Genomic DNA, 10,182 nt, shown 5'->3' on the forward strand with positions numbered 1-10,182 from the left:
GAGCAGTGAGGGGTTAGGTGCCTTGCTCAAGGGCACTTCAGCCGTGCCTACTGGTCGAGGTTCAGAACCGGCAACCCTCTGGTTATAAGTCCGAAGCGCTAACCAGTAGGCCACGGCTGCCCCACTGTGTATGCATGGCCGTAATAAAATGCGTGTGTGTGTTCACTTCAGCTGATAACGATAAGCTGGTATTTTAGCACACCGTAATCTTTAGTAAACTCATTATTTTCAGTCATTTTTGGGGGGTTACTATATGTCAACCAAGATTACAGACCTACTAAGAGTGACACTAACGATTTGTTCTATTTTGAACGATGTTGCTTGCTTGTCATGTGATGATCCAGACAATTATCTGAAAGTTAGATAACGTTAGCACCAGTAAAGACTGCAACATGTCCTTGACGCGATACAGTTCACTCCTGTGCTTCATGACTGTTAACTTTGTCAAGTACAACTAATCGGTATTTTATTGTCAAATAAACCTGTCATTCCGTCGAAATATCTAGCACAATTTACAGTTGTTTGTGGCCAAGTTGCTTAGCTTACTTAGCTAGAAACATCTGACATGAATGAGACTGCTGTTTTCAAGAATACATGACTGAAGATTTGTTATAAATGTGTCTTAGTATTGTTTAGCTTTTAGGCTGTCAGGTTGGCTGCTAAGATTATGAGGTTTTTGGGTGGCTAACTATGATGGGAGCTCATACACCCAAGCCTACTCATCGACACATTATTTTCTAAGGGGGTGTTTTGTCTTTACGCAACTGCAGTAAAATGCACGGTGTGTATGTGTATGCATACGCTGTTTAGATGTTTTCTGTCATATCTCCTGACTAATGTTCATGAATCAATGTTTGCTTGTAAGCTAGATAGATACTTAATTGATCCCCAAGGGTATGCTATGTATGGTTTAGCCAAGGCAATAACACTTAGTAGTGAGCTCTGAGACTAATGTTACCTCTCCAAGCAATATTGGAGTCATCCAGTGACAATACTTTTAGTGAAAAGAGTTATAATTGGTGGTGATTAAGATTATGTGGAAGTAATGTAAAATAAAACTAAACTACCTATTCACTATCAGACCTGTGATTTTTGTTATTTTAGATGGAGGGAGAGAAGTACGTGCAACTGGGGTGAAAGCAGGCGACTGCTGATGGCAAACATGACCCCAAGGACCACGATGGCACGATGGCCTGGACATGGGACATGGATGGGTAGCTTCTGGATGAAGAGGAAGACAATGATGTGCTAGAGGAGGAGAGTAATCTCCCATCATCCTCAGCTGGGTAAGCATGTTTGTGTGTGTGTGCACCCAACTGGGCGCATGGCACATTTCTGGTTGTAATAAGAGTGTTGCTTATAACAATGACAGGGATAGTGATAATAGTTTGGTTAGATTTGTAATTCAATTTCTACTTTTCTTATCTGACAATTTCTTTATTTTGAGATTGGTCAAGTCCCATGTCAGGTAGAAAGCATGCACTATCCTTCTAACACAGACAGACACCAACTACAATTGCATTTACACCTCATCGTCTGCTAGGCTTAGATGGACAGACACATACACGCACGCACGCACACACACACACACACACACAACCATGCCACAGCTGTGACAACACACACACCAAGGATCTGGTGTGAATGTGGCGTTAGTGTATCACCTTATGTGTAGGGCAAATTATACCAATAATTATATATTGTATCAAATTACATAATAATAATAATAATAACATTTATTTATATAGCACTTTTCAAGCACAAAGTGCTCTACAGACAAACAAACAAACAAAACAAAGCAAAAAACAAAAAAATAGTAATGATAACAATAATAATAATAATAGTAATAATAATAATGATAAAATAGTAACTATCAAACACAAACTTAACTAAATATAAAAAAGTATACAGTATAGTACCCAAGACAAATTAAACAAACATAAATTATAATAATGATAAGAAATTAGCAGAGACATGAGTGGAATCATTCACTATTTAAGGAAAGCAATTTTATATAAGTGGGTCTTTAGACTAGATTTGAAAACAGCCATTGATGGTGCAGATTTGATGTTATAAGGGTTCCAAAGCCCTAGTTGACAGTTTTCTGGAACAACTAAAAGTCCCAGGCTGGAGGATCTGAGGGGCAGAGCCGGACAGTAGGGGGTTAATAAATCTTTTAAATAGTCAGGTGCCAAACCATGTAATGCTTTATAGGTAATAAGGAGGATTTTAAAATCAACCCTAAAACTCACTGGCAACCAGTGAAGATTGGCCAGAACTGGGGTGATGTGTTCCCTAAATTTAGACTTTGTCAAAAGTCTGGCTGCTGAATTCTGAACGGTCTGTAAACGAGAGATGGAATGACGATTTAAACAGGTGAATAAGGCGTTGCAGTAATCAAGTCTAGATGAGATAAATGCATGTATAATTCTCTCTGTGTCCTTTAAAGATAGCACTAAACACTTTTTTGAGAAGAGTGGCTGGTAAAATGTCTAAAGGACTAGATGAAGGATTCATTGTTGTATGTATTGTTGTTAAATGCATTGAATGTCTTCCAATGTTTTAATTGTTTATATGTGTGAATGTTAATATGAATTGATATTTTGCTCACCATGTTAAAGTATTGTGTTGATCTTTGTTATACTGTTGTCTTGTCATTCTTGTAGTTCTAATAGTTACTGCTTGTTTGTAACCATATGTTTATGTTATTTACCTGACGTTGTTGTTCCTGGTTATTTAATGAAATTATTAAAGACTTTTCTAAATAAAATGATTTACTTACCCTTTCGTAAACCTAACACATGTGCCAGTGTCTCTATATTCTTGTTTTCATAGTAGAATGAAGCACACCGAGAAGCAGTTACCATCAGCTAGTCTGTATTTCAGCCTTTATCTGTCCTCCCTACAATTGATTTAGCCTCTTCAGAGTACAGTAAGACATCCCATATTGAGCTATGCATCTTGTTTTAATGATAAAACATCCTATTTTTGTTACATGACCATTATATCTGTGTTTTTGGGTCAGATGTCAAACCAGGAAATGAAATCATCCTACTCTTTAAAAATTCTACTTGTTACTGCGACTTGCAGTTATGAGTAAATTAATCATAACTTCTGAACCAAAGGTGATAATTGATTCTGTTTTTTTTTCACTGAAGATAGCACAACACTGTTTATCTTTCACACACTATATCTACAATAGACATTTGGTGAAAAGTAAGATTCATCTTGACAAATTGATATTTTCGTGTTTTTTGATGTTGAATTTTGAAGGTATTGTTTAAAAATAATGTGTGTTACACTCAAACTTATTAACTATGATATGTACCATTTTAAAGGGCTAGTTCTCTGATTACAATGGTCGGTATATCTTATCTCTGCCATGTAGCATGGCCACACAATAAGCCTTTTTGTCTCGCAAGGGCATCAAGTATGAAAAAACGGAATGTTTTGTGCCGTCTGCAAAGGTCTAATAAATTTATCATAACATTTGAACAAAAGGTGACACATTGATTCTGCTTTCATCACTGAGTAGAGTTTTTTCTCTATCTACAACAGAAATTGGGAGGAAAATGAGATTAATCTTGACAAACTGATAGTTTTGTGTTTTTTGGGGTTGAATTTTAAAGATATTTTAAAAATATTATGTGTTTTCTCCTCACAATTATTAATTATATTTTATATCATTTGAAAGGGCTATTTCTCCTGATTATAATGGTGGGTAAATTATATCTGTCATGTAGCATAATCACACAATAAGCCTTTTTGTGCCAGAAGGCCATTGAGTATGAAAAAATGGAATGTTCGGCGCGGTCTGCAAAGGGTTAAATCAATTTGTTGGCCTTTTACCGTTTCATGGCTTCTGCTGAGAAACAAATAGTTCGCCACACACAACACTGAGCTTGAATCAAACATTCTTTACAGTACAGCTGATCCACCCGTCTGTTTCACACATAGCAAAGGACCTCCTAACGTTGGCGTTTGCGCCGACTAGGCTACCTCAGAGCTCTGGGCTCCCTCTGCTGAACTCGTTCTTTTCATTATGTCAATTAATGAGTGCCCAGGCGTCAAGAGTGTGAAATAGACGCGGCGCCATCGATGGAAATGGTGAGCTAAACTAATTTCAGGTAGTTTAAATGCCGTTACAAAACGGAAATAAAATATTAATAGATTTTTGGAATTCTATGAACCGATTTTGAATTGCTAGAGCTTGGATCGCGATACAAATGTGAATCATTTTTTGCACACCCCTACATTCTAAGTTATAGCTTACTCTTTAATAAACGGGCCATGCACATTTAGTGGCATGTTCAGTGACAGTAAATGCCAGTGGGATACATTAAATCTGATGCAAGGCAATTAAAATACAATCCTGTAGCCTATAGCCTAATATGATTAAAATTGCTTCATGTGTTGATGATTATTCATGGATGTCAAATTAACTATGTGTTACACAGATTAAATATCAAATGACAAATTGAAGCCATTGCGTTTCAGATAATTATATTTCACAAACACTTTGGCATAACTATGAGACTTATGGGAGACAATAGCCTGTATTAAATTGATACCCATTTTATTTATGACCACCTATACCTAGACAATAATTTGGAATGAACTCTTTTAACCGAAGAACGTAGGCTATAGCTTATAATTTTGAATATTTTATGCCAAAGTTGTTTTGAGGTTATGCTATTTATTTATTCATTCACTCGTTTTGTTCAAGAGTGAAGACAATCAAACTCGCAATTGATTTCAAATCTAATCATTGTGATCATTTTCTCTCAATGTTCAATTTCAATGAAAATCCTGTAGATTGTAGATTTTAGCGCTTGTAAATCGAACAGAAATCCTCTATTATAATATAGGGATTGTCAAAGTTTTTTTTTTTTTTTTTTTTTTCCCCCGTCATCTACTTCCTGAATTTTTGGTCAACGATACCCGGGACACCGAACCACCGGGGCACATGAAATTTGGTGGGTATGTAGCCCCACTAGACTTTTACAGAAAATTTTTGTTTTGTCCCCGGGGGCCACCCCCCCCCCCCCCGTGCTGGGCCCCCCGAACCACAAAAAAAGCAGTTTTTCCTTAATAACTACCTGAACTGTGGTACTGAGGGTGAAGAATCTTTTATGGTATGTTGGTCTCAAGGGCCCACATCAATCTGGCCCATAATCACTCATTTGTGATTTGCACCCCCCCGGTAAAAAATGAAAATGCAATATTATTCTGCTTTAATCGCCCCTATCTTCAGTTAAGATGTTCAGAACTGCACCAAATTTTATGTGTATGATTGACCTGGCATTCTCTGGGGGTATGCCAAGTTTCGTAGAATTTCATCCATGGGGGGGTCTAAAAAAAATTAGGTTATGTACATTTAGTGACTGTACACTCATTGGCCTGTAGATGGCGGTGCACACATATACACATGCACACACACACAGGCACCCACATACTATCGGTATTAGAACGGCCGATACATAATTACAAATTCAGTAGGATTAAAAGAAAGCCAAAATAAATATTCATCATCATGGCTGCATTTCCAGTATTGGCGATAAGTAGTCGTTTGTCCACTAGATGGCGCATCGTTGCAGTGAGACGTAATTTTGTTGGAAGTTAAAAGTGGGTTGGAAAAACAATGGACGCTTCCTACAAGGAATGTAGTTTACCGCAGAGAACGTCTAATAAGGATAGGATGATGTTCACATGAAATGTAATTCCCATTTCTTCTTGAAGCCGAAATAAATCTGAGGATGTTTATCGGACATGCTTGGTTTTTACTGCAGGTACGTTAATCTTATAATATCAATAAGGACCTAGGTAATGTTACCGTTAGCGTTGGTTGAGTGATGGAGGCCAATTTGATTGATTGCATTTGTAGAAAACTATAAATGCGGTTATACCAAGCAAATTGATAGCAGCACTGTAATTGTATCTTTCGACTGTCATTTGTTGCACGTGCTACAAAAATCATTCTGTGCGATGGAAGATTTACCAACGTTACACCGGTCTAATACAGTTTTGCCTATACATGCGTGAGACTGAGACGTCTGTTTATTTTGTTTTAAGTGCGTGCAGGGTGTGAGAGGGGAATCGAACCCAGCCTGATCTGCCCGCTATTTATTTTTTGATTTCTTAAAAGATTGAGCTTGGTCTGGTGAAAGCCAGACTAGCCATGGACCTCAGTTACACAATGCAAGGGAACATGAATCAGCCTATATTTGCACGAACAATAACGGACAACAGCTCTTCAACTTTGGCCCGTTAAAATGTGTATGAACAGTCTAGCGACGCATTTCATCAAGGCCCATTTGGACATGTCAGTTATTTGCACCACTGGTTAGATGTAAAACAGCATTTCGTTTCAGACTACTGTTACTTAATTTGTGCATTAACAATAACGTTTCAGACTACTGTTACTTAATTTGTGCATTGACAATAAAGTATTACATGAACTAAAGATGACTAAAATCTTATGTAGAAAAATAAACATTCACAAAAAATCCATCCATCCAAAAATGACCTTTGTTTTTGATAGCTGTTGAAAACGGCATGGAACTGACAGAGATGTTTTTGTTCATAAATAAATAAATAAATAAATAAATATTATGCTGATACCTTTTGCTTTTCCCAAATACAATGTAGCCTACAGGTGTAAGTAACCTTTCATTCAACTGTGATGAACTGCCCTACTTGTGATTGTTTAGAGAAGGTTTTATAACAATGCTACATCTTCTTTGGCTATTCTACAATCAATTCACCTTTTCAGCACCAGTAGGCTACTTTCTGTGCAGCCGCACACACACACTCAGGCGTGCCAAACAAGCATACACAAAAGTTTCAAGAGTGGGGGATGGAGTAAAATATGGAGACAAATTGAAGTGTGATTTATTTTCGCGGAACGGATGTACAGGACTGAGCGGCGGTCATATTTTGTACCGCTATGCGGTACATCTAGTTCCCTTAATTTTACTATATCCTCTTTTCATCAATCTACTGTTTTGGTCCACTTTTCTACCTCATGCACGAGCAGACATGAAGCTGACCTAGGCCTCGCTTGAATAAACAAAGGAAAGATGCAGCTAACTTGACTTAATGAAACGGGTTCAGCCTTAAGTGAAAGTCTACGCTACTTCAAGTCAGGCTATTTCTGTTAATCGCAGCCTTCATTAGCGAGGTTGATGGAATACCACCCTGGTTGCTTGTTTTTCCTCACGTGACCCGGCAACACTGTCAAACGTGCACCCTATTTCACTTGTAGTAGGCCTATTGTTTGCAATAACTATGTTGGAGTCATTGAATTCTGAAGAAGTCTAGAGCTACCACTTTCACAAAAATGTTACAAGGCTTTTCTCTATAAGCTATCAACTGAGTTGGGTTTGGAATCTTAATTTATCAATGTATGACAGAATGACATGACGGGGAAAATACCTATTTTGTCGTGGCATTAAGGTTAGGGTAATATACGGAATCGTCTCGTATTTGAAAGGAAAAGATGTGTTCCGTATTGAACTGATACGGAACGCATTTTGTTCCGTAATCAACTCAGTGCAAATCCATGACAGATCAGTACAATAAGTTCTTATGAGTTAAAGGGAAACCTTGTTGCTGTCATTTATCCCTCTTGGTTTGTCTGTCATCACTATCCCAGCAGAGAATGCACTTTTTGTTTGAGACACTGTGAATCATGTAGGCCTATATTACACTGATAGTAGTGTGAGATGATAGCCAGGGTAGTCTAGCAACTCTCCGTTGGCTTGCAAGCTGGAAAAATGAAACTTCTATCAGGCCAATCACATTGTGTATAGAGTCGCCGACGGTTCTGTGTGAATTTCCTGCTACTTCAAAACAAACCGAACAGCGGTCTTTGAATCACGACTCGAGTTAAGCTTTTTTTAAATTGGCAAAAGTTTGATCAACTAGCTCCGCTGGTGGGAAAATCCATGGGACTCATGAGTTGTAGCGCTATCCTATTGCGTGCAGAGGAAATTTAAAAGACAACCGTTTATCCCGCCCCACGGATTGAGCAGTGCCAATGGTAAGTTCCCAGACCTTATATCTTTATGTGGGTCTGGCTCGTCAGGATAGTGAGATGATGTCTTGCTCTGAGTTTTACAGTGCATCTGTGAAAGATACCCAACAAGGCTAGCCTACTTGCTGCTGATACAGAAAAAAGCCAGAGATAATTTAAGGCTTCACCAAATTCAGCTGTTTGTGATGTTCACAAGATATTTGTTCTGTGATATCTGCCAATTCAGTTTAATTCATTTCAGTCGTTTGGTTTGAGTAGAATATCGGCCACTCAATTTTCAAATATTTCTTTATCTTTTTGCCCTGGAGGCATCATTGCAATTTTTTTTATCATGAGAATACGCGCTCATTTGACCAATACTCGTTTTACTCAATTATGATCTCATTTTACTAGATTGTGCATAGAATGTAGTATGCACTCATTTTAGTGCATTCATTTTACAATGTAGTAAACAGGCCCACAATTTTGTAAAATGATGCACTATTTAATTGTTTTGATATATCTTGCAATACACACACACACATCCTATAGCAATACCCCACCACCACCACACACACACACACAAACACACCCGTTCCTTATTTTCATATTAGAAAGTTGGCAACCCTACGTGGCATCATGCATTATAATCATTTCTGGCCTTTGAACTAGTTAAAGGCCCTACGCTACTGCATTTCAATAGGGCCCATTTTTTCCACTGGTATGAAGTCTAAGCGTAACTGTAACCATAACATAAGGGACGTTTTCCCCAGCAAATCGCTAAGGGTTAAAAGTCAGTCCAACTATCCAGTCCATCAATGCTAAGGTGAAGCACGTGGGAACACAACAACGCGTAGCAGTATCAAGTGTCATTTCTCCACGGAGATCCTATTTTGGAAAATTATATAGAAAATAAGCACCACGAGAAGCATGTCGACCCCCGCAACCTTCAAGTCGGCTATCGCATGTCCTGGCAGCTTTTCGGTAAACACTGAATGAAAAGATTCTCAGCATTGTCATTACATCACCCAATGGACATTGTTTACTTGTTAATGTTATATATTACCCTATTAAAGGATACAATTAATTGGTAAAAATATAGCCTAGATGTTATGCTATTTTTTTACCGTAATACCGCATGAGTTTCGCAGGTCGCTAGGCTGTTCTCCCATGAGATGGTCATTCGTGTAATTTATGCCAGTCACTTAGTCATAAAATAAATTGACATGATAGGCTACCAAAGGTATCAGGAAGTTATTAGCCTATCTCAAAATAAAAGATTTACCAGTAAGCTGGCTTTTTTCTTCAAATGAATGGAGGAACAAATCACAACTGGTACATCCGTCTTCTTAAGCGAAGTTAGCTTCAGATCGCATTGGAAAAGCTATCTTGCTTCCCACGCTATGGGCAATTACTGCCATACTGGGAAATGCTACCAATAATACATGTGCCCATTTTTTTTGTCACAAGAAAAGCATAACCTGACAACATAATCTGAGACCTTATTCAGGAGAACTGAAGCTATCCAGGACCCATATTGGTAGGACCTATTCTTCTTCTTCTTCTGTTTCTTGGCAGATTACTTTTTTGAAGTATACCGCCACCAACTGTACAGGAGTGTGCATGTTGTGTGTGTTGTTGATTCAAAACAAACAAAACAAAACAATAATAAAAATAAAACAAAACAAAACAAAATTGAGAATAATTATACTCTTCTCATTATATCAGTATTATTAAGATAAATAAATAAAGTTTTAAATCTCTCCCTTGTCATGCCCTTTTCCTCAAGAATGTCATGAATTGAGTTCTCCCCTTCCATGTCCTGCCAGACCACTCTATTATCATTATACTTCTCACAAGTAAACAGTACATGCTCCACATCTTCATTGTCTTGGCACTCCATGCATAAACCATTTCCCTTTCCTATTATCTGTAAAGTAGAATTCAAACCTGTATGTCCTAAGTCTGGTATAGACCACTTCTTCCCTTCTGTTTAAACTCATTGATGTAACCCTTTTTTCCCTGTCACATTCTTCTGAATTTTATGGTAGTGTCCAGCCTTAAATGCTGTCTCCCATTCTCTTTGCCATTTTTGTATAATTTCAAATTTAATTATGGATTTGGCTTCACCCTTTCCCATTGGAACATTAATTCCTATATATTTGTTT

General features: G+C 37.7%; 1 protein-coding gene across 1 annotated transcript in view; it reads right to left on the bottom strand.

Annotated features, from left to right (window-relative positions):
• The window catches only part of slc5a6a (solute carrier family 5 member 6a), a 125,175-nt gene extending 115,693 nt beyond the window's left edge, over positions 1-9,482 (bottom strand). Inside the window, exon 1 of the mRNA XM_076271807.1 lies at positions 9,300-9,482. The gene's annotated coding sequence lies outside the window, so the exon portion shown is untranslated. The remainder of the gene's footprint in view (positions 1-9,299) is intronic.
• Positions 9,483-10,182: the final 700 nt, after the last annotated feature.

The sequence above is a fragment of the Alosa pseudoharengus genome, unplaced genomic scaffold, assembly GCF_046254945.1.
Source record: "Alosa pseudoharengus isolate Yale_2024_CS ecotype anadromous, Long Island Sound unplaced genomic scaffold, YU_APseudo_1.1 YU_APseudo_1.1_scf_7, whole genome shotgun sequence".
Taxonomy (NCBI): Eukaryota; Metazoa; Chordata; class Actinopteri; order Clupeiformes; family Clupeidae; genus Alosa; species Alosa pseudoharengus.